The sequence below is a fragment of the Sylvia atricapilla genome, chromosome 4 (genome assembly GCF_009819655.1).
Source record: "Sylvia atricapilla isolate bSylAtr1 chromosome 4, bSylAtr1.pri, whole genome shotgun sequence".
NCBI lineage: Eukaryota > Metazoa > Chordata > Aves > Passeriformes > Sylviidae > Sylvia > Sylvia atricapilla.
In genome coordinates, this window is record NC_089143.1 from 30684980 (window position 1) to 30707917 (window position 22938).

General features: G+C 46.4%; 2 protein-coding genes across 2 annotated transcripts in view; both read right to left on the minus strand.

The window, feature by feature from the left end:
* Positions 1 to 10650, minus strand: part of SMOX (spermine oxidase) — a 49670-nt gene extending 39020 nt beyond the window's left edge. The window contains exon 1 of the mRNA XM_066317446.1: positions 10451 to 10650. The gene's annotated coding sequence lies outside the window, so the exon portion shown is untranslated. The remainder of the gene's footprint in view (positions 1 to 10450) is intronic.
* PANK2 (pantothenate kinase 2) overlaps positions 3512 to 22938 on the minus strand; it is a 118718-nt gene continuing 99291 nt past the window's right edge. The window contains exon 8 of the transcript XR_010743444.1: positions 3512 to 3521. The gene's annotated coding sequence lies outside the window, so the exon portion shown is untranslated. The remainder of the gene's footprint in view (positions 3522 to 22938) is intronic.

Genomic DNA, 22938 nt, shown 5'->3' on the forward strand with positions numbered 1-22938 from the left:
TGGAGCAATAAAGGATCTGTGCATCATCAGGAAAAAATGTACAGGATTGATAAAGATATTCAGAAATGCAATTGCTATAGCTCTGATGCTGTTCCACACAACATTCCCATAGATCCACCTAAGAAAACATTAATTAGATGTAATCACAATAAAATGCTGCATGTCAACATCCTTCTCGGAGCATAATTATCAAGGGTTTGTTATCTAATTGGGAGGGCACTGGAAAGTCGGATCAGCCAGGCACAAGATCTGTGCAATATTTTCATTACCAGTCGGGATGACAGACTGGAATGTATGGCCAAAAACCAACGATGATCAGCTGGGAGGATTTGCCAAGCACCATGGCGTACAGATTTCAATTTCTAAATTATCTCATGCATTGGTCCAGTATCACATCAGGAAATAATTAAGAAAGAGAAGCCACAGGTACAAGTACAAAAACAGGAGCAGCAAGACTCCAGAAAAGGCTCTTAGAGGTCAAGGCAAAATGGTGATATTCAATGCGATATTCATGTCCCACAGGTGAGTGAAGTGAAGCCCAAGGGAGGAGCCCTGAAAGCACTCCGCTATGCTTGCAGTGTCCTGCCCTGAGCTGCTCACTGCCATGCTTTTTGGAACAGGAGGCCTGAGAGTACCTTGTGGAGAAGAACAAATTAAAACACACCAAGTGTGAGATTTACTGGATCCATATAGCCAGAGGTGTTCCTAAGAACAGACTAATGCAGGCAAGTAAGCAGGACACAGCCTGAGGGGAGACCTCTCCTTCCACATCCAGCAGGAAAATTCAGAGTTTGGTTCTCTTGAATTGAACACTCTGGCTTTAATCCTCTTGAAAACAAGATAACAGCCATCAATGTGAGTGGAAAGAACAAGAGTCCAGGCCTTATCAACATAGAAAAATGGGGAGATACCAATTGAAATGGATGAAACACACAGCTTTAAACTGACAGAGGGCAGGATAGATGGGATATGGTGAAGAAATTCTTCCCTGTGAGGGTGGGGAGACCCTGGCACAGGGTGCCCAGAGAAGCTGTGGCTGCCCTTGATCATAGAAGTGTCCAAAGCCAGCTTGGACAGGGATTGGAGCATCCTGGGATAGTGGAAGCTGTCCCTTGCCCATGGCTGGGGGTGGGGAATGAGATGATCTTTAAGGTCCCTTCTAAACCCCAAACCATTCTGAGGCATTGTGACACTTTCTCAGGTTTATATCTGAATCCTTCCCCCCTCACTGAGCCACGTCTTGTAGGGACCAACCCAAACCATTGCTGTGATTCCATGACTCTGTGGCCTCAAATTTGCTTGGATCACTGAGCTGGAAAGGCAGCAGCCAACAGGACTGGAACACCTGATGTGAGAAGGGAATGAGGAATGGGTATAGTTGAACTTGGAGAAGAAATGGTGTTTGGTGAGGGATCCAGTTACTGTCTTCAACTACTTACTTGAGATTTACTGAGCAGATGGAGCCAGACTGGATGGCAGAAACAAAAGACAAGATACAATGGGAATCACTGACAGCGAGGAAAATACTGATCAGAAGGAAGGAAAACAATTCCACCAGAAGAGCACTAAGCATGACATCAACTGCTATTCTTGACTAAAAAAGGTCCAAGAAAGTTCACAAGAAACCTACCTTTGATTTTGTCCCTGTCTGAAGCAGGAGGTCAGATGAGAGAGCTTCAAATCTCCTGAGCCACTTCACTCACTCTTCACTTCTAAGAAATCTTTATCAAGGAACACTGGAAAAGGGATTTTGCTCAAGAGTCTACACCACTCTACACCTCTTCAGTGCTAGCAGACTCTAAAGCTGTGAATAAAATACCTTCCTGACTAAAGATCCCAGTGTCTGCAACTGACAGAGAAAAAAAGCAAGGAAGTAAACACCAGAGCTTTCACTGCAATTTTTAAGAGAACAAGAGAAACTGGGGACTCACAATTACACAAGTTATCATACAAAAACTCTGCAAGAACACTGAGGCATTCAAAGATACATACTGATAGTTCAAACAAAAAAAGCGAGATTGCTCCTCCCTACCTGCTCTTCCCACAGTAATAAACACATGTTGATGCCAAAAGATGTTTCAGACCTGTCCAGACCAGCCTTCATTTTGGTGAGAGCTTCTTCAGTTGTCTCAGGACAAAGGCTCTCTTGTGTACAGACAAACCTTTCACACACACGTCCTACTCTCTCCCAAAGACAGAGTAAAGGTATAACAGAGGTGTTAATAGATTCAGAAAAAATGCCTGGAACAATACACACAGGCAAGTTTTGGGGTTTTTTTCCCCCCAAAAAAATAAAGCGAAGGAGTTTACCTTAGCAAGTAATGTTTTTAAGTGCTGGCTGATCTGTTTTCTGTCATGTTTATATTTGAGTGCTACCTCTCAGAATAATCTTCACAACCACTTTTTACCAGTTTTAGAAATACATAAATAGCTGAATCCTTCAGGGGAACAAAGGGACAGCAGGTACAAAATCAGATCCACAGAGTGTAATCACGGCAGGAGGGAGAAGGGAAGGTCACTCCTAAGCTACAGCTGGCAGGTCAGAGCAGGAAAGCACAATGGCTGAGCTGTAATCGAGCTAATCATGGGGAAAGCCTTGGTCAGGGCAGCTGGCAAGGACTTCCTTTACCTTACGACAGGGAGAAATTATTCTGGAACAGTCAGAGATCCAGAACACATCCCTATGGAAAGCACAGTGCTTGAGCAAGAAAAGCACGTGCTCTGTTTTTATAGCTGGTAAAGAGACAAAGCCGTAATAAAACCTTCCATGACAAAACACTTCACCAGTGCTCTCTCTGTCCAAAACTAAAATGCATTCATCACACCCCAATGTCTACTTGAGAGTCGCAAAATGCCGTTTGCTGGCTAAGTACAGACAGGTATCGGACACAGCACTCCAGGCAAGTTTTGGGCCCTGAAGCTCAAGGAAGACACAGCCCAGAGATTCCCAAAGGCAGCTCCAGAGGACTGAACAGCTCGCTCTGTACAGTAACAAAGGGCAAGAGGGCAGCAATTCTCAACTGCTGCACAGAAATCAAGTCAGAGACTAGGAAAATCTCGGTAATGGCAAGAAACATGACCGAGTTTCAAGGATCACCCAGGGAGGATGAGGAAAGTCCATTAATGGAGGCTTTCAACTGCTTTGGACAAACATCTGCTGGGAAAGTTTAGATAGATCTGACCCAGCCTTGGAGCAGGAGGTCAGATTAGACAACTTAAGGTTCCCTCCGACACTGCAGCTCTTTGCTTGTAACAGAAATATGACAACAGAACACGTCAGCAGCAGCCCCAAAGCACGCAAGCCTCCCTGCTATTTCCATCATACATTGGAGAAGCAGCTGTCTGTTCCAACATGGCATGTTCTCTCTTCATTCCTGGAGGAGCAATACAGGGAGAACACAAAGAGCTGAACTCACAGAACAGGCACAGGAAGAGGAGCTCCCCAGCACAGCCTTCCCAACAACACAATCCCTCTCACATCCCACAGCATGGGGACAGTTATTAACAGGAGCCCATCCCCACTGTCCCTCCCATTTGCCCCTTTCCCATCTCACCCTGCAGTCTGAACAGTTTTCTCTTTTTTCTCTTCAGGCCTTTCTTCTGTTACTCCCTGGAATATTTTCATGTGTTAAGATCTTCAGGACTGGATCCCTGCCCACCACACAGCCCTGGATCTCACCCCAAGAGAATCAGGGGACAAAAAGAGTAATGACCCAGTGCTGCACTCCAAAGCTCGTGGTCACACTCAGCCCTTTGTCAACTTCTCTCAAAGCCCAAGCAGAGACACCAGAGCGATGGTGTGAGCTCCTCACGACTAGAAAAGGACATTTAATTTAGTCTGCTGGGAGAACTTTATGCTTCTGCAAGCATTAATGAACGGCACCAAGTGTCCCGTGGGGTCAGAGCATCCAAGCAGCAGAGTGTAAACTGCAAACTCTGAAGTACCAATCTTTATCTCAGGGTTAAAGCTCAAGCTATCAAAGCGGTTTTTAAGATTTTTTGCTTCCTTGTGTGTCCCCACACAATCCTCTTGGCTCATTCTTGAAAATCCAAAGTCAACCTCCAAGCTCTGTCTACAGAACAAGGGAGGAAGGTGACAGAAGTGGTCTCAGGGAGAAATACTCACCCATGTGAGTGTTTTTGTGAGCACATCCCAGCTATAACCACACCTGTATCTGTCCATACACTCTGGCACATCTGAGGGCACAGTTATGCAATCCCAGAAAACTTAGATCCCAGTTTGTACTGTCCTTAAAGGACAGCCCTGACTGTACGTGTAGTGCTGACAGCAGCAGCCATGGGACAGGCCACGGACTGGATCCAACTAAAAAAATAACCCCATAAAAATAATCATCTTCTGCCAGGTGTGTGGGCTCCCTGACCGAGATCTCACACCCACAGTTATAACAGGAACAGGATGACCCCTTTTCCTAGAAGTAGCATCTTAAATCTGCGTTAAGTCACCCGCCAGCCTGTGCTCTGACGGCTGCAAAAGAGTTATGCAAGAGAGGAAACAAGCATTTGGAGACAGGACAGCTCAGAGAAATCGTCTCAGGGCAGTTCCTCTCCTAAAGCCAGGCTCTTGCAAAACAACCCTCGTGCCAGCTTGCCAGGCTTTCCCAAAGGGTCTCTGAGCTTCAGGACTTCAAACAAAGGATTACCAGGCACATTTTCCTGGCAGATTCCTCTGGGATCACAACAGTGACTAATCTCAAAAAAAAAAAATCCTGTTAGAAGAAGACTGGAGACCAAAGCAGGAGGTTACATCTATATCCTGGAACATGCATCCCATGGGACAGGAGAATTTTTAATTCAGTTTCAAACTAAATACTCGTCCAAGAGAAACATCAGGTGAGCATGCTTGAATGTGCAACCTCTTTGGGAGAAAATCCATTCTCCACCGGCCTTGAAAAATTATGTTAACTGAACCAACTCTTATAAAGGAAAAGAAACTCCTCTTCTATGCAATTCCCTGTTTAGGGATACGCTAGGACTATCTGCTTCACTTACACAAGGCATTTTCTGCCTACATCAGCTACAAGGGAGCTTGAGTAAGTACTTCACAACACACATGATCTAAAAACAACATGCTTTTTTTCCCTCCCCTTCTCTAAGTGTGCAAACATCACCATATCCTGTCGGGTATTTCAGTCATTCCAAGTCTGCCAGCAACCTACACTATTCCATGCCACTCAGCTCAAACTAGAGGATACACTTAGGGAAAATCTGGCATTATGAAGAATAATGAGCAGTGAAGAAATGAACAACTAGGTATCCATTCTTCAAAAGTTATCTACATCCATTTAGTTTTCTACCTCATCAGGCAGGAAAACAAATATTTTGTTATTTCTTAAAAGGTAGTTCCTGCCTTTGAACTCAGTAAGTACACACACACACTAGAAGTGGAATTAAATGAACTTTTCAAGCCATTATAAAGGCTTTGCAGCCCTTAAAAGACCTACTGGATAAAGAAATGTAAGTTTCAAAACCAAAAATTCCCCACAAGCAGAAATTGTCTGGGTTTATATCAGTTCAGCTCCTTAGGGCCCTCCACAGCTGAGATCTCTTCACTCCCTTTCTGGCACTGATCTGTTCTGCGGCCCCCAGTGCTCCCTCCATCCTTCTACTCCAGGAAGTGGGAGAAACGTGGTCTCAGAGCATGATGTGTTAAACTGCCCCAAAGAGGGAATATCCAACAACAACCCTGTGTAAATCTCTACTCTGGGACTGCACAATCTGTCTCCCTCAGACCCAGCAAGCTGCCAGCTACCACCATTTGGAATTAGAGAGCACCAACAATAAGTGCCTTGTTTAACTGAGACTTTAAAGTAGGGCCTGGTGGCAGAGAACTACCCGAGAATAGCTCAGGGATCAAACTCCAGCAGGAAAAGAAGGGAGGGGCTTTCTGACCCCTTTTGCACTACATTCCTGCTGCAGAGCTCATCACCTTCAGAGTAACCCAGGCCTTTCTCAAAGTCAAGACACTCCCTGCTGCATCCTTACAACTTCCCCTCCATCCCATCCTTGCAACCTCAGAGCCCTGGCCCCAACATGTCCCAAAACAAAAACTTCAAGTCGCCATGAAAAGTAACACCAAAACTGCACTTACAACCATTATTAAAATTCACTAAACACCACCACATTCACTGCATTTAAAGATCTCCAGAGGAAAAGGTCACCGTTATATAGAGCACATCTCCCAAAGCTAACATCCTTGTCATGCTGCTGTCGGGTTCAGACAGCAAATACATTGTTATAAAATCCCTGTGTGCTGTGTTATCCACAGCTGCTGGCTGAATCATGGAGTGGTCTGGGTTGGAAGAGACGTTAAAGATCATCTCATTCTCACTCCCTGCCACGGGCAGGGACATCTTCCATATCCCAGGTTGCTCCAAGCCCTGTCCAACCTGGCCTTGGGCACCTTCAGTGATGGGGCAACAACAGCTTCTGTGCCAGGGCTTCATCACTGTCTGAGTGAAGAACTCCTTTCTAATATCTAATCTAAAAGTCCCCTGGCAGTGGGAAGCCATTCCCTCTCATCCTGTCACTCCGGGTTCTTATCCAAAATCCCTCTCCAGCTCTCTTGGAGCCCCTCTAGGCACTGGAAGGTGGTGAAAGGTATGGGAGCTTTCTGTTCTCCAGGTGGACACCCCTGGCTCTCTCAGCCACCCACCTGCACTGCTCCTCCAGCCTCCAGCCCAAGCCTATGCCAGGGGCCCTCAAGGGCACCGGCTCTCATGGAAAAACAACAACAGGACCTCATAATAAGGTTCCTCTAAAGCCACTCTCCAGAGCAGAGCCACACACCATATGAAAAACCTGCACTGCATCAATGTGCTCCTCAGGTGCTACCCACACTCATGGTGGTAACTAGAGTTGCCATGAAGATTTATTTTCCAAGTGGTTCATATTCCTAACCATGGTATTTCTGGAATCTTTGGTTAAACAAGAAGCAATCACTGAAATGTTAGCTTATTTAAAATTTTTTAAAAAGGAAAAAATTTTCAACCAATTTCCACAGACTCCTATGAACTCAAGATTTATTACACCGCACACACCCACAGTGCCCTCAAGAAAGAGCACAGAATGCCTGGACACAGCAAAGCCAACACAGCAACAGAGCCGATGAAAATGGGACACAAAATCAAGGTAGCTGAAAATTTTTGTGTTCCCTCAAGAGGAAGACAACAAAGATGATAACACAGCCTGGGAACACCATAAAGGTGATTTTCAAGTGTCACTTGTAAACTATTTGTATCTTAGGATTCCATAATTTGATTAATCGGTTGCATTTGGGATTTTTATGCTTCTATTCCCTATTCTCATGGTGGGTTACCATCTCTCTCCCACATTACTGCTGTGCTTAGATCAGTTTTTGCATGCAAGCAAAGCAGGACGGATCCCTCAGCCACATCTTAAAGCCAGAGGTTTAGACTCTTCAGAGAAAGAAGAGTTCAAATCCATTCTTCACCCACATCAATTCCAAGAGCAGATCTCTACAGCTCTTTCATTTATTATTTACAACTCTGACAATGTTTTAGCTCACCAACAGAACTAAAAAAAAATATCAGTTATTTAATTTCCATAGACTTGACTTCATTAACTTCTGGAGAGGAGTAATGTTTGTGGCCAGTGGGAAAGAGTATTTCTACATTTTTCCATTTTCTGGTCTGTTAATTACAATTACTGAGAAAAGGAGACAGCAGTGAGATTTGTGAAACACAGCAGGCTGCATTTTAATACTTGTGAAAAAAACAGAGAAAAATACTTCTCTTTTTTTGTATAACCCAATCATACAAAGCAATTCCACATACTTCAGAAGTCAGCATCACAGTTTTCCTTAGACACTCACCTGGGTCAGCAGGAATTTAGTTGGAGAACCTCGAATTTGATTAGAAGGAATTACTTTTCAATGAGATGACAGGAACAGAAAATATGAAATTATGGAAGTGGGGTTGAGAGTCAGGTAGATATGCTCCTGAGGCTGGCAGCAGGAATAGCCCTCCATGCCTCTGAGGCAGAGATGGGCAGGGGTCCCATAGCTTTTGAGGATGGATGAGTGAGAAAAACCCAAATTAGACTACATGGCTAAGGTGGAGGTCAGTAAAAGCACCATCACACCTCTTAGATACTGCAGGGAGTCCAGAAACGATCACATCTGCTGTTTGTAAGGAATGTCAACAATTTGACAGAGTTCTCCAAACTCTACCTCAACCCCTGGAGTGCCATCAGGTGAAATGAGATTTCTCCATCCCAGTAAAACACTGAGTTTCAGATACACCACAGCTACCTCCTGACACTTTGGTGGGAGAGACAGAATGGGGAGGAAGCGCTTCCAGCTCAAACCAGAGAGAGATAACCACAAGTGCCTGCAGCAGCAGGGCTGAGGACACGGGACCCCAGGACACGTGTAGTGTATTTGTGGTGCTCCAGCGGCACACTTCAGAGTTTCAGGGAGGCATGGCACAAAGTGGAACAGCTCCAGAGCCTCTGTTCCATGGAGCCAAAGGATGGAGAAGGATGAACGATCACAGCACCCAGTATCAGCCAGCGTTTTTAGCATCTAAAGCCTCAGACCTCTACACCCCTTTCCACATACAGCTTAGCCAAAATACCAGCTGGATGCTGCTCCAGACCCCAAAGGAGTCCAGGTAAACATTTGATCACTCACACAATGATTTGGATCCAGACACTGAGTCAGACCAAGCCTGTTGCATTTTTGCCAGCTCAGTAGTCATCCACAGGCTTCTTAGTCCAGCTACCCACTCCACAACAGCGGCACGAGGGAAAGGCAGTGCTGGTTTTTTTTTAGAGGCAAAGCCAGCTGAAACCACAGAGCGTGCTACTCCCTAAAAAACACAGTACATCTGTTCCACAGCAGCGCCACAAAGGATTAGTAAGTGCTGGCCTAACAATCTGGAAAGGGAAAAGGACCTAGGAGAGCAAAATGTTATCACTAAGTCAATAAAACAACATCTGTAAAGGACTGAGAACATAACAGCATTCTTGCACAATACACAGAAATGCTCCTGGGCTGATTTCTTGTTCTCCACTAAACCTGTCTGGTAACTCTGGGAACAGGACTGCGTTGTACAGGCTACAGGAAAGTGGATCAACAGGGTGAGCTAAGGACAGGGCTCTGGACTCGACTTTGTTTGTGCAGGATCACAGAGTGGACATGCATTAGACGATACATATGGTTTCACTTTTATGTAAAGCTTGTGTTTACATCTAATAGATCAGGCAATTACAGCTGGTCCCGGCACCAGGTTTGAGACAGCGTGTCTATAATCCACAAAAAGCATTTTTGGGATGAGTAAAGCAAGGATGCAGCAGAGCAGCTCTGTGTATGGGGCTGAGAATGTAAATAAAAGCTTTGTTTTGAGGTCAGTTTCAGTAACTGACAATTGGCTTCGTGCATTTTACCACCTGGCATTCAGGACTAATCCCTCATCTACCACACCGATCTCAAAGCCGGAGCAATTCCGCAGAAGTCGATGGATTCGACTGAAAACGCCAGATCGGTGCGAACCGCCAAGCCCCCGGTATTGTAACAGCTTTGTGTAAACACGAAAAACGCAGCAGAAACACAAACAAGCCGGGAGCGAGCCTTCGCCGCTCGTCATTCACATGGCCAGCACGGTGCCTTCCCCACTCAGCCTCTCCTCCCGGTGTCATCACCGGCAACGCCGAGGCGGGGAATGCGCGGGCAGGCGCGGGCTCGTGTCACATGCGGGAGACACACTGACATCAACACACCGGAGGGGAAAAATAACACCCAAACCACCCCAAAATCCCAACACAACCACGCCGGTTCTGCCCCTAGCCGAGAGAGCGATCCTTTCTCCCACAGTCCCCATAAAAAGCGGTCGGGATGACACACCTAACTCCGCACCTGCGTTGGGGTGTCGAGGGGCAGAGGAAAGAGGGTCAGCAAATTCCTGCGGTGGTTCGGGGCGCCTGGAACGAGGACACACCGAACGTGCCCTGGAATAGTTTGGGGAAGTGGGACCGTGGGATGGGGCACGGGGAACGGCCCCTCAGGGCGGTGTGTGGGATGGGGCACAGGGCCGGTTCTTCCGGGATCATGTGTGGGATGGAGCACAGGGCTGAACCCTCAGGTAGTGTTTGGGAGGGGGCGCCGGGCTGAAGCCTCAGGGTGGCGTTTGGGACGGGGCACAGGGAATGACCCCTCGGGCAGGTGTGTGGGACGGGGCACAGGGAACGGCCCTGGAGCGGCTTGGCGAGGCGGGCGTGTGGGACGGCTCCCGGCTCTGCGCCCCCAGACAAAGCCCCCCGCCCTGTCCCCGGGCGCTCTGTGCGGGGACAGAGCCGGGCAGCCCCTCCGAGGCGGCACCGGCCCTCCCGCCGCAGGTGCCGGCTGAGGGGGCCGAGGGGACCCTGCCGAGGGGACGCTCCGAGGGGACCGGGGCCGCCGCCCGCCGCGTACCTCTCTGTGCGGTGCGGTGCCGGAGGGGACTGTCGGGGTCGGGGCGCCCGCCCGGCTCTCGCCTCGCTGCCTCCCGCGGCTGAGCGGCTCCCGGCGCGGCTGAGCGGCGGCTGCGGGCACTGCGGGCCGAGAACCAGCGCCGGCCTGTTTTCCAGCCGCCTCCCCCGCGGCCCGCCCCGGCTCCGCCTCGAGCATCCCCCGCCTCCGCCTCCTCCTCTTTCCCCTTCTCCGCCTCCGCCTCCTGCGCCGCCTCCTCCGCCCCTCCTGATCTTGAGCGGCTTGAACGTGAAACTCTAAGGATGTTAGCGCCTGTTTGGTGAAACAGGCATTTAAAGCTAATTTTCTTCCTAAGCGGGACGGATCTTTTTCACCTTCTGCGGTTGCCGCTGTACTTCAAGGCTGCTTTGATACTCCTGCTCCGGGGCGTTCACCAAACTACAGAGCACATCCAGTGTGGAAAATAACTTAATTCCTGCACAATTTTTTTTTCCTGTTCCTGTCCAGACAATGAAATTAATCTCATCGGAGTCCACCTCACAATTAAAGCTCAACCTGTGGACCAGAAAAACACAGCCCACCGCAATCCTACCCAAACACCGTCACACTTTCTTATCTCTCACCATCTGGTTTCTGCCACTTACCGATATCAGTTGCACGCAGTTGCACGAGGCAGTGTGATAAACTGAAAAAAAAAAAAAAAAAAAAAAAAAAAAAAAAGTTATAGAAAATCAAAAATAGGCTAGCTTTAAACTTTTTTCGGCTTGAAGCTAGGAAAGGACCTTCTCCAGCATGTATATACAAACTATAATGTATATGCAATGTAAATATATGTATACAGAATACATATTTTATATATATACTGTATACATATATATACTGTATATATACTATAATACACATTTATATGTATATATATTTATAACAAACTTATATAGATATATATATATATATATACACACACAAAATGTTATTGGATACCCCATCCCTGGAAGTAGTCAAGACCAGTTTGGACCAAGCCCGAGCAACTAGTCTAGTGGAAGATGTCCCTGCCCATGGCAGGAGGTTGGAACTGAGTGATCTTTTAATGTTCCCTTCCAACCCAAACCACTCTGCACTCTGTATATAATAAGAACACTCCTAAGTGGCTCTGGGCACAGAGGCTGTGCCACGGAGACTTCTTCCAAATGGAGAGGAAAGCCAAAAAAATCTAGTCCCAGTGTCACAATTTGGAAGATGGCATTCAGAGCCCTAAAGCAAACGGAAGACATCTCTGTTCCTTCTGAATTTGATGCCTTTCATGCAGCTGCATGGTAAAAGTCTCCTCTCCAAGCAGCAGCCCCATAAACACAGGTTTTATTAAATTACAGCTTCTTTCCAAAAAAACTTTGTGACCAGAATTGAGCAATGTGTAACTCATGTGATGTGAGTCTGCCATGGAGCTGGAACACTCAGACATCCTGCAGCCTTCCCATTAAACACTGGCTGGAATTACTTTTGGATGCCTGGAGGGAAAGTCTGGAGGAAAGACTGCGCCTTGGATGTAAATCACTCATGTCTGCACGCTGTCTTCAAGCATTTTAAGGTTTTACAAAACACACCTCAGCCACCTGCCAGAGGTTTGCACCTGCACGGCTGAGCTGAGGTTGCTGAGCCAGCCAAAACATCTGGGGAAAACAGCAAGAATAACATGGATTTGGGGTCCCTAGCTTCCATCAGATATCAGACAACTGTGCAAACTTTTCAATTCCATATCTGCAGTGCTTGCAGGCTGTTTTCCTCCAGGCCCTGAGCTTCCTGGACTGCCCTTCAATGCTGCCATCACCACTGGACTTAAAACCCTTCAAAGCTCCTTGAGGCATCCAGTGCTGAAGCCACTGTAATGTTTGACAATCAGTGTAGGATAAGGGACAATGCAAGAAGTATATAAAGCTATTAGAGACGATCCAAAGGAGCAGCATGAAACTGGGGAAGGGTTTAGAGGGAAAGCTTTACAAGATTGGGCTGAGGTCCTTTAGTTTGTTCAGCTGGAGACTGAAGAGAGGCCTCACCATGATCTGCAGCTTCCTTAGGAAGGGAAGTAGAGAGGCAGCTCTGATCTTTGCTCTCTGCTGACCACTGACAGGAACCAAGAAAATGACATGAAGCTGTTCCAGATGGAGTTTAGTTGGATATTAGGAAAAGGTTCTTCCCCCAGAGGGTGCTGGGCTCTGCGTAGGCTCCCCAGGGAAAGGTATGGCCCCAAGGCTGCTAGAGCTCCACGAGCATTTGGACAACACTCTCAGGGACAGGGTGGGATTGTTGGGGTTGTCATGTGCCAGAGGGCCAGAAATTGGACTGGTTAGTCCTTGTGTGTCCCTTCCAGCTCAGAATATTCTATGATTGTATGGCCACATGCTGTTCGGGATGTGGTTTGTGAGCCTGCCAGCCATCGGGGTGGCTGTGCCCATCCAGCCCAGGAGCCAGCCTGTGCCTAGTGGTGGGCTCTGCCCTCCCATATGTGCCTCACAGCCTCAGCACTGGGCCTCCACCAAGCCTACAGATGGGAGCAGAGTTTGCAAATTAAAGGACATCAGGGAAATGAGCCATATCCCTGCTCTAACCAGCTATATCTGGAAAAAGAGGAATTGGCAACGAGGCTGGAAAGAGCAGCCCTTCCCACCAGACTGGACAACATAGGAGGTGATAAGGAAATAGGGACAGTTTGATGGTCCAGCTTGGAGATACTTATCTGCAGAGGATGGAGGGGAAGTCAGGATTTCCTGCCTGGAATTCTCAGTATCTGACAGAGCAACACCTGCCCCTCAGGGCTGCCTCAAATCCAGGCCGTGTTTGTTCGTAGCCAGAGAGGAGCCACGAAGGACAGACTGGTGCCCCCTGTACCCGCGGGGAAACTGAAACCGTGAGGGATGCTTGTCATCCAGCAGCTGGGAAAGCTGGTGAGCCAATTCCTACTGAATGGCACTTCTATTCCTCCACAGCAAATAAACAACCATGCTGCAGGGCCTGCACCAGCTCTGAGCTCGCCTGGCTGCAACGTGAAGGATTTGAACTAAATCTAGAAGCTCTGGGTATTTGGAGTCCCCTGGGCTCTACCTTCTGTCTGCAGTTTAGATTTGGCAACAGAGCCAGCCCTAAACCCTAGGAATGCTGTGAGACGTTTTTAGGGTACACAGAAATGCAATTACCTGTTGGAAAATGAAGCTAAAATACCTTGCCAGCCCATGTTTAATACAGTGTTCGATGCATTAAGGAAGAGTAATTGACAGATACGGCTGAGGATGGTGCCTTGAGCAGACAGTAGTCCAAGGAAATTTGATGAAATCCTAAAATCAGCACTTTTTGTGCCTTTGACACTTGTTTTTTATGGGCAGATCTCACAGTGAATAAAGTATCTTTCCTGGAAAGCACTAGTGAAGGACAGGTTTATGACTGAAATGTAAAGCAAATGGTAAAAGTCTGGAGAGCCTAACCCAAAGCTAGGGAGGAGAAGACCTTGTGCAACTCACCTGAAAAGATTGCCCAGAGCTGCAATCCAGAGACATAATCGATGTGAAGAAAGAAAAGCATATGATTGCCTGGGATATCTCTTTCTGGAAGGGTTTTTTACACCACAGAATGGACAGAAATAGCTCAGGTCTTGTGTCCTTCAACACAGAGCTTCAGATGGGGAAAGAATCTAGCAAACAAATCAGGAGAGCTCATGGTGGGCACATGGAGTTGGGAGGGTACCTGGGCACTCTGTGAAGCTGTATGTCTGGGTTTGGGGTATGTTTGAAGTCTGGCCAAGGAGATCTATCAGATTGACTGATGCTGCTTTTTGATTTTTCCTATTTTCTGCCAAGCAAAATAATAACTTACAGCCATTAAATGATTGTTCTTGAGATTTCTATTGACCAAAATAATGTCCCATTCCTAGAACTGTCAAGTGAGATGAGCATTAAGCCTGCATGAAGCTTTTTTAGGAAGATAAGGATCCAGCTGGCTGAAAAGAGAGCAGGAGTGGCAAATAAAAACAGACAGTACAGAGTACCCCTCTGTGCTCCAAAACACTACATTCTTGATGTTTGGCATAAAAGGGTTTTGCCTTTATGTTGTTGCACAGCATTTTTCATCCTCAGATTTTAAAGTGTTGGGAAAAGTGCTGTTATCTACTTGAAGTCAGGAATCTCCATACAAAGACCCCTGATATGAGCCTCAGGGTGTGCTGTGCTTCAGAGGTTGACCACCCTTGCCAAGATTTGGCTTTGGCATTAGGATTGTGTCTGCAGTGAAAAGGCCTCATGAGTTTGACTTAAGTTTTGGGTGATCCACTCACACACTGACATCTGGCAGGATCCTAATGAAGCTATATTTTAACTTGAACAGAAAATATATAAGTCAGAAGAGGAGTTTCCAGTTTTTTAACCCAGGAATTATTATCCTAAGGGTGCCTGGTACTGATTTTGCCTCCTGCCCTGGACAGGGTGACATACAGTGACAAAGCTGCTTGTGTTTCCCAAAGCAGGACACCATGTACAGTCTGGAAAAAATACCTGTTTTAAAAAACTACAGCAACTCCAAACAAGCCCAGCTGGCTTTTCCATCCTCTACACTGTTTGCTTACTAGAGAAAGACTAATCCCTTTTACCTGCAAAGCAAACTTACCATGAGGGCCCACATATAATGCTTTATTATCTTTCCATCCATCCATAATACAGAATTTCCATGATTCATTCACCCACTTGAGGAACACTTGAGCACTCAAACAAAAACATACATTCCCAGGAGAAAAACCAAACCCACGTCCGGTGCAGGAGACAGAAGCATTCTAACATAAATACAAAATCCCACCAGAAAATTTTATCTGAATCAAGGCACAAGCCCAACAAGGAAGAACAGAGATCAACAGTATCACCTCTTGTGGGTATTTTCCCCTTTTACCTCACAATCCCCTGACAACCAGTCAATAAAAGATTTACCAAGACTACAAAGGGAATCTGAAAGGCCAGCAGCTTCCCTTTGAAAGCAAATTCAGGCTACAGGCAGATTCAAAACTTCAGAGTCTGCCCTTTGCTAAAAAAGCCCCTGTGACCTTCCCGTCATCCCAGTGTAGCTGCAGCAGTTCATGGGAATGAGTAACAATGACCTTGCTATTCAGTCATCATTTGACAGGCTGTCCAAGTAACAGGGAACTCTCTCATAAATATTTCCCCATAATGATGAACAATCTGGACACAGAACAACCACCCAACTCACCTTTGTGGTTAGAAATAAAACTGGTCCAGGTGAGGAGAAACTCCCCTCCCATGTTGTCCTTCCTTATTCCCTTCTAGAAAGGTGATTTCCGGAATGAGACTGCTGAAGCAGTAATTTCTTCTAATATCCTGAGAGCTTTGAAACTTTCCTACGTGGATTGCTGGAAGGATATAGCTGCTGAGAAAAGTATCCAATCTCAACAATGGGAAAAAAAAAATCCATGTGTGGAAGATCTTTTGCAATCCCTCAATAAACTGGGGTAACAAGTACACACCCAAAAAGCTTGAAATGTGCTTCTCTTACTGGATTATATCTGTCAAGTTTCAAGTCCCAATTACTTATCCTACCACACATTTCTCTCTGCTAAACTTAAAAATCCTTTGTGATTCCATTTCTTTGAGTTCTTGTACCTAAAGTGCCTTTTGGTTTCATTGGGATGAGGAAAATTGAAATGCTTTCCCTGGAGCACAGGCAGGAAAGCAGATTAAAAGGTGGCACTATCTTCTCCACATATCTGTGTGCTGGCCAGGGAACAACCTGAGTCTCCACAAGTGGGAGAACAGGACTCATCACTGATTATTTTCTGTCACAGACTTTGTGGGGTAGACATGGTTCCTGTGTATTTAATAACCTTCTTTGTATTTTGTTTCCATGAGCTGGTCTGCTCTCTCGGGTAAATATTGACAATGAGTCAAGGAATAATATCAGTGGCACATCCTTTGATTTGCATGTATCTGGCTATTTCCACTCATCAGAGAATCATAGATTCAGGGAGTGGTTTAGATTGGAAGGGACCTGAAAGATCATCCAGTTTCAATCCACTGCCATGGGCAGGGACATCTTCCACTAGACCAGGTCACTCCAAGCACCTTCCAACCTGGCCTTAGACATTTCGAGGGATCCAGGGGCAGCCACAGCTTCTCTGGGCCCCCTGTGCCAGGGCCTCAGCACTCTCACATGGAAGAATTCCTTACCAATATCCCATCCAGCCCTGCCCTCTGGTAGTGGGAAGCTATTTCTCTTGTCCTGTCTTTCCATGCCCTTGTCCAAAGTCCCTCTCCAGCTCTCCTGGAGTCCCTTAGGCACCAGAAGGGGCTCTAAGTTCCACTTAGATTTCTCCAGGCTGAACACCCCCAGCTCTCTCAGCCTTTCCTGGTAGGAAAGGTGCTACAGCCCTCAATGCTTTCATGTCTTTATATTGTGTGACACAGTGAACAGCTGGATTCTCAGCAACTTATCACTATTTTGTGCACCTCTAGCACATCCTTCATGAGTTATTCCCCGGAGATCCAGTCTTATCTCATCCAACTTGCCTTCTTGTGAAAGCAGCTATGAACATTTACATCCATTTGTCACCAATTCAGCACAGTTTGCATGAAACCACAATCACTTCAACTATTCCAAACACAAAAAGAATCCAGGAAATGAAAATCTGGCAGGTGCAAAGGAACAGCGTTGAATGTGGAAATCTGGGAGGAGGCTTTGCGGCTGACAGCAGCGCAGCTCCTGCCTTTATCTCCCAGCAGGTAGAGGAAACCACGGTGGAAAAAATGCAAACTAGTCTCGTTTTGGATCTCCAGCACTCCAGGTGTTTCAGATAACATATCTCTCTTCCAGGCATTATGTTACTGGTTTGGATATTTCCCTTCAAAAGCCGAGGGCTGATACTTGCAAAAGCCAGAGAGTGATGCTGTGAACCTCCCGTTTCCATCCCAGTCCTTGCAGCCCCTCCTCTGCCTGGGCACCGCGGTGCCCACAGCAGCCTCCTCGCCGCTCTCAGCCCTTCTCCCTGCCCAGAGCAGCTCCGTTTTCGTGCTGTGCCCTGTTCCCTGCCCGTGCCTGGCTCCCAGCTCCTGACAGTGCCGAGTTGTGCAGGCCTCAGCACAGAGCTGCCTTTGTGCTCCGCACGTGTTGGCTGCCAAGAGCTGTGAGCCATCCTGGCACTGCACTCCCTAAAAATAGCCTTGCCCCACGGATAACCTGCCGCCTCTCCCCGTGGCAGGTCTTAAAGGCAAACCCTGCTGTAAACCCGCACGAGGTGAGGCCAGAAACACTCCTGGGGTGGAGAGGAAAGCTCCGAAGGAACGGCCTAGGAGGTGTAATAAAGAACCCAGGCAGCCAGGAAAGCAGTGCCAGGGGGCCTGGGGAGCAAGTGTTGTGTATAACCTGCACACAGACATGATAAGACAACTGCTGAGCTACAGGGGGCTCTTTTACGGTCAGCTCCAAGCTCTGTGTGCGGAGACTCAACACTGACGGGAAAAGTGATCTGAAAGAACAGCCATCCATCTAAAAAAAAGCTGAAAAAAACACTTCTTCTTTACATACAGATGCGTATTTTGGATCCAAATACACCCAAATAGCGTTTTTGCCCTTCCACAGCGTGCAATATATCCATTTATTCTTTCACATTTCATTTTAATAACAGGGGAGTCAAGTGAGCTCGATTGATGGGCTGGTTCCCAGGGAAACATGAGCAACTTATTTCTCTTAAATAGCAGGCACAAACGTTTCCTGTGTTAAACTGCACAGCCTGCTGTGACATTCAGATCCCCAGGATATAATCCCAAAAGAACAGAACATTTTTGCCTGGCTCTGAGGTGGGGAAGGAGAGAGGTAGCAGCACACTAAAGCTGGTTATGGGTGCTAGCTGGATGGTGCTAGAGATCTGGCAACCAAATAATTTTTGAGGAGCTATGTCCTTTGTCCCAGTCCCCAAAGGAAGGGCAAACAAGCTTTTTACAACAACAACAACAAAAAAGGTAAAATTAACCAGTGTTGCTGGGAGAGAAATGGAAAAAGAGAAATCAGTAATAGCAAGCCTTTAAAATCTCAGTCAAAATGCCAGGCTGGCTGCCCAGTGTTGCTGGGACACATTAAGAAAATAAAAAGAGCCACAGTGCTCTGGCCCAGGCTCCATCCAGCTTGGGAAGCTGCTTTGGCTGGTGCAGATGAAGGTAGGAAGTGACCTGGGAAAGAAAATGTAAGACAAAGCTGAGCATCCTCATAAGGTGCTCTCTGGTATCATTTGAGGCACCTCAAACACCTGGGATTACCTACATGAGGGACACTTTCCTGCCTTTCGTGCCCAGGGATGCTGTTCCCAGCTCTGATCACATGGTGCAAAGTACCATGGCTTTATTGGCCAAGGTCATTTTTCTTCTTCCTGCTTCAGGTTTAATTGATGGAAAAAAAAAAAATAACACCAGTGGCCATGAGCAGTTGTTCGAAGTTGGGTCAAACACAAAAAAATACATCTCCCCCGAGCTGTCCTTGCCTTCTTTATATTCACCTCAAGGGATGTCCTGAGGCTAATGGGATTTGTCTACTTAGTAAATCCCAGAAGATGTCTCTCAATAAATTCCATCATCTCTCAGTTGCCAATTTTCCTCCTGAACCTTTTTGGATCTGCAATATCCTTCAGAAAGATTTTTCCAGCTCAGCTACCCATTGCATGAGGACCCACTTTTATGGATGTATCCCACTAATTTCATTTGCTGGCCACTAGTTTCTGTAGAGCCAAGACACTGGCTGTTCCCTCACTACTCTGTCCCTTGAACACAGGATTTTTCCAGACCTCCTTTGTGTGCTTTTTCAGTTCTTCTTTTATTTGTCTGAGCCAATATTAAAGTGAGCAGGTGATAATTTGCCTTAGAACAACTTTTCCCCCCTCCTTGCACTATTGAATTTTTGGTTGAAAATTAAAGAAAAAAAATAATGAAATACAAGTTTTGCTTGCCAAAGTTTCCAGGTGCCCAAAGTCTTGTTACTGGGACGCTGAACAAACAGCCTTCAAACACAATCCCTGCCTTTGTTCTCCCAGCTGGAAACACAGGTCACTCTGCACCCAGACACCACCTCGGAGCAGAGATATTCCACTGAGAAAAATTCTCCTTTCATCAGGAAAAGGATGCCAAAAAGGAACTTGGATTTTTTTTTTTTTTTTTTTTTTTTTTTTTTTTTTAATACTGAGTTCCTGGAGTAGTTTTGTTCACCAAGGAATATTTTCTGTGAGGTCCCTGTCCACGCAAGTGACTCAGCTCAGCAAACAGCACCAGTGATTCACTGCTCCGGAGTGTGCCAGCAGTGGCTGGAGACCCGTGTGGTGCTGAGTCTTTTCCTCAGCAGGAAACAGCCCTAATAAATGACATCAGCAGCATGATTCAGTCACTAGGACCACGGACTGCAAGGCTCCCCTCAGATTCCCCTTCCCCAGACAGCTTTTTCTCTCCTGTGCCCCTCAGCTGCTGGCTCCCATGCAAGGACGGATTCTTGCTGCACAACTAAGTAGTTGGGCTGTAATGCAAATCCCAAGTGACTGAAAGAAGGAAGATTTAGATGATATTGGGAAGAAATTCTTCCCTGTGAGGGTGGAGAGACCTGTTTCCCAGAGAAGCTGTGGCTGCTCCATGCCTGAAAGTCTCCAAGGCCAGGTTGGACAGGGCTTGGAGCACCCTGGGATAGTGGAAGGTGTCCCTACCCATGGCAGAGAGTGGAACAAGATAGGCTTTAAGGTCCTTTCCAACCCAAACCATTCCATGATTCTGCAATTCCATGACTCCATGGTGAATTCACCCAAACAGAATTCAAACCACTTTCCCTGAACTTTTATGAAAAGTTTCTACACAGTGGAAAAATAAAGTTACCAGAAGGAAATGAAGTGGATGGGCCACCAAAGGGAGCAGACAATCCTCCATGGAATTACTTGTTCACAGATGCACCTCCCCCAGTCCACCTCCAGCTGGAAACATCTTATGAGGTCATTGAAACAAATCAAAATAGGAGACGAGGCAGAGTTTAGTACAGTCTGAGAAATTGTGAAAGCGCATTTAAAAGTCACTCCTTTTCACTGCGTTCAGGACAAACACCCAAATACCCAGCTACTCTCCACGTTCTGATACTTCAGGTTTGTCTGAATCTTGCAGATATTTTCCAGAGAAATGGAAAAAAGTTGTCTCGAATAAATAACCACAATCTTATGCAACTTAACTCTTCAGAACTAAGAATGCCTGATGGATGAAACAAGCAGCTTATGCCCAACTTTCTTCTTCATATAAAGAGTATTTCACATCTTTTTGCAATTGCCCCTGTACACCTGCTACCAACACATTTTACAAACCACAGAGCAGACCCAAAATGGCAAAACACTTAATTCTTGTACTATTTTTTCCTTGTCCCGTCCAGATAATGAAATTTGTCTCATCAGAGTCCATCTCACAACTAAATCCAAGCCTGGAGAGCAGAAGACCACAGCCCACCACAATCCTACCCAAACACCATCAAGTTTTCTTATCTCCCAGCAATTGTTTCCACTCAGACACATCAGTGTTTATGCAGTTTCACAAGACACTGGGATATACAGAAGAAAAAAAGCTATAAAAAAATCAACAGGCATAGGTTTAAACGTTTTTCAGCTTGAAGACCCCTAAAAGCCAGCAGAGAATCAGCTCCCACTTATGCATAGTTCAACCTACAGCCCATAGTCCTGCTCATCTTTGTTACCTTTCGCTGAATCTTGCTGGTGGTGGAGGTGGCTCAAAGCAGGTCCCTTTAAATCCTTTGTTGTGTTTGCACAAGTGGAAAACAGCTCCCATGAAAAAAAAAAAATCCCGTGTGTGCCAAGCTGTGTGTAGAGATTATGAATCACTAAATGGCAGCCACGTGTCAGCAAAAGTAGCAGGAAGTGTCTTGCCTTTGACCTTTATTTATTGTAGCAAGAGCACTTCATAGCATATAGTTATAGATATCTAATCATCTCTGCTAGCCAAGAAACATCAGATCTATTGCCTGCACAGTATGTTTTGGCTATTCAAATTAAATTAAAAGAAGAATATTCAGCTTATCTGGCTAATAGTTTTCAGTCAGAGAGAGACTTGGAGAGACGCCTTTCAGTTTGTTGTTCTTGTGTGTTTGGAAGGCAGAGAATGCCTTTGGAGATTCCCTGGGCTTGTAAGGGAACAGAGGGATTTGAAATCCAGGTGAGCCTTGTGGCCTATCCTTTGGCCGACCTCTCTCATTCCATCACACATCCTTGTTCCACAGAACTGAGCTGTCAGCTTGGGAACCAGGAACGTGCTGACCCCTCTCCTTGTTGCACTCAGGGAATTTTATATATGTCCTTATTTTTTTAAATATCACACATCAGAGAGCATTACTAAATCCAGACAAAGCACCTCTGGGCTGCAGTCCAGAGCAGAGTCTGGAGATCTTGAATTATGCAGCTTTGTAAGTGCTGTGCCTGGTTCATTCTCAGGTGCAAAAAAAGAATTTTGACATCTTTCCACATTAAGGCCTAGCAGGGTGCTTTTCTCACAGGAGAGGGGGGTGCAGTGGGGTCCTGAAGCATTAAGATTCATCCCTTAGGATCCTCAAACCTTTCTGCAGACCTGTCACTGACATAATCCATCAAGGAGATCACAGAATCATGTATTCTTAGAATCAAGAATGGTTTAAGTTAGAAGGGACCTTAAGGCCACCTAGTTCCAACCCCCTGCCATGGACAGGGACACTTTCCACTATCCCAGGTGGCTCCAAGCTCTGGCCTTGGACACTTCCAGGGATGGCACAGACACAATAATCCATAATAATGGCATCCATCCATAATCATGCTATCAATCACCATGTGCTGACTGCCCTGTGCCCACCACACTCTGCGCTTGGAAGTTCAAACCTGTCAGGACAAAAGAGCCCCAGTCTGTGCTGCTTCATTGTCTTTCTCTGCCTTCCAGTGGGATCCTCTCCATGAATCCCCAGACAGAGACCAGGGTGCCTCATCTGTATTTTTTAAAATTAAAGCTCTTCTAATAACATAGAGGTTTCTATTCTACTTTCGACATAGGTCAGGGTTGCAAGAGCAGCTTGTGGCCTTCCCTCCTTCATTGGAGTCTCCCTGCTTGGTCAAACCAACTCAGCAAGAAACTGAGTGCTTGCTGGTCAAACCTGAGGTCAGTTGGTGGCCATTCCCAGAGGTGGCACACAGCAGCAGGATCAGGCCTTTAATCATACTGGTTTTATTGTACCCCTCAATTCCTTTTGTGGCTCATTCCTATACTTCTCCTCCCCCTGCTTTTTCCGGTTTAATGTTGAGCTGATCCCTGTGTTCTGTCCATCCTCTCTGAGGCTTCAGCTGTGACTCCACAGCCACATTCTTGGAAAGGGTGCACACACCCTGATGTTGGGGTTGCTGCAGCAACCACCCTTGACATCATCACCTTCCCCACGTCTACCACTGTCACACGGGAGGTTGTGAAAAG